Source organism: Dipteris shenzhenensis, unplaced genomic scaffold, assembly GCF_047967505.1.
Source record: "Dipteris shenzhenensis isolate YYH24624 ecotype China unplaced genomic scaffold, Dip_SZ_1.0 scaf0391, whole genome shotgun sequence".
Classification (NCBI taxonomy): domain Eukaryota; kingdom Viridiplantae; phylum Streptophyta; class Polypodiopsida; order Gleicheniales; family Dipteridaceae; genus Dipteris; species Dipteris shenzhenensis.
Genome location: NW_028239697.1, coordinates 1 through 2500, shown reverse-complemented (window position 1 = coordinate 2500; position 2500 = coordinate 1).

The window sequence follows — 2500 nt, the reverse complement described above, 5'->3', positions numbered from 1 at the left end:
GATAATGGATTCGATGCCCCTTTTGCAGCAAATCGTATTGCTGCGTCGGTTAGGGAGAAGGCACATACCCACCCATTGCGATTAGCAGGTTTGGTGGGGAATCGGACATCTAGGAGAGATCTCATTGATAAACATGTAGAAGCCTGCCCGATGCCTGTGCTGGAAGTGTTGCCTCTCATTGAGGACATTCGGGTCTCGAGGGTGAAGGGGAAAACATTGTTTGAAACGGCTGAATGTCAATCAGATCTCAATTATGTTTGTGATTTCCATCCCAATGTGGCGGATCAGATATTGTCTCGACCAGAAGGGGTTGTGCCAAGGGAAATTCCAGATAGAGAATTATTCAGTCTGCTCTCCGATTTCTATCTGAATCCCGATGGTGGGGGGCAGAGGAATGCCCAGCAAACTCAACAGGATATTCTGCTTGATTTTACGATGATTCGAAACCGAAACTGCAAATTTCTTGTATGTGTACCCTTTCTGAGGAAACCCTTTCACGAAGACTCCCGAAACTCTCACTTTTGAATGTGAAACCGGAAATTATCACACTTCTTGCCCCATTAGTTGTGTGGCTTGGTTATATCAAAAGATCGAAGACAGCTTTTCCCCAGTGGTAGGTACAAAGACTTGTGGTTATTTCTTACAGAACGCTCTTGGAGTTACGATCCTTGCGGAACCTCGTTATGCAATGGCAGAGTCGGAAGAGGGGGACGTCTCGGCCCAATTAAATGATCAAGGGGAATTGGAGAGAATTTGTATCCAAATAAAACGAGATAGAAACCCTAGTGTCATTATTTGGATTGGCACATGTACCACGGAAATAACAAAGACGGACCTAGAAGGCATAGCACCCAAGCTAGAAAACGAACTTGGAGTACCAATTGTAGTTGCGCGGGCCAATGGATCGGATTATGCTTTTACTCAGGGAGAGGATACTGTATCAGCTGCCACGACGCATCGGTGTCCGGAATTTGACATATCTAGACACGAACAGAAACAGGATTTAGTTGGGGGTGTTGACACTGCGACGACGGAAGCGGGGGGGGCTAATCCGGAGGGACGGAAATTAAAGAATCATGCTTCAGTTCTTTTTGGATCTCTAACTTCAACTGTAGCTTCTCAACCGAATCCGGAATCGAAACGTCAATCCATTCAGGTATCGGGGTGGTTACCCTCCCAGAGATATACTGAACTTCCATCATTAGGCAAGGGAGTGTATGTTTGCGGCGTGAATCCCTCTCTGAGCCGTACAGCGACGACTCTGATGCGGCGTCGTAAATGCCAGTTAATTGGAGCACCTTTTCCTATTGGTCCTGATGGGACGCGTGCTTGGATAGAAAAGATTTGTTCCGCCTTTAATATGGAACCTCAGGGTTTGAAGGAGAGGGAGGATGAGATATGGAAGAGTCTGAGAGACTATCTTGAGATAGCAGCTGGTAAATCTATATCTTTTACGGGAGATAATCTATCAGAAATTTCTATAGCAAGATTCCCAATTCGCTGCGGAATGGTTGTCTACGAAACAGGTATTCCCTACATGGATAAACGATATCAAGCTGCCGAGCCATCTTTCTCACGAGATACTTGCAAAGAGATGGGTACACTCATGCCACGGATCGTGGAAAAACCGGATAATTATAACCAGATACAGCGTATGCATGAATTAAAACCTGATTCAGCAATTACTGGAATGGCTCATGCCAATCCTTTAGAAGCAAGAGGTATTGATACAAAATGGTCTGTCGAGTTCACCTTTGCCCAAATCCATGGATCCACTAATGCGAGGGATGTGCTTGAACTTGTTACTCGTCCCCTACGGCGTAATAATAATCCGGGGCGTCTGGGTTGGAGTAACCTGTCGAAGCAGATGGTAACAAATCACTAAATTATAGAATTATTGGGTGACGGGAAGTGACCATTGAGGGAAATGCATAGAGACGTCTCCAAATTCTTAATCATGGGATTCTGTCTCCTCATGATTAAGAAATCCATCGACTCCTTTCCGAAGGAGTTGCTGTGCTAGCTACGGGAGTGGTACGGAGAGGTTGCCGGCACTCTACGGGAAAAAAAAAAAACTGAAAAATATGGGAAGGAAATAATTATGAACGTAGAAAGCGTTCAAATGTCGTTGTATCTACTGCAGGTTTCGCTGCTTACTCGGGTGAAGGTGGCAGGTCCACCTATAATATTCGGACTATATTATGGATTACTAACAACATTACCCGTTGGACCCTCCCAAATACTATCCATAAGAGCTTTTCTTTTGGGAGGGAATCTTAGTGGTACCGTCGCTTTGAGTGGTTTGATGATGGGATAGCTACTAATATTTCTGTCAATATTCTGTTCACCTCTATATGCATTGATAGTGAAACCACATGTTGTAACTGTCCCAATAGTACCATACATGTTATTTTACTGGTTCCGAACCAAGGATTTACCGGATTATCGAACTCTACGTCCGACCAATTCACTCAGTGACTTTCGAATCGGTAATATATTA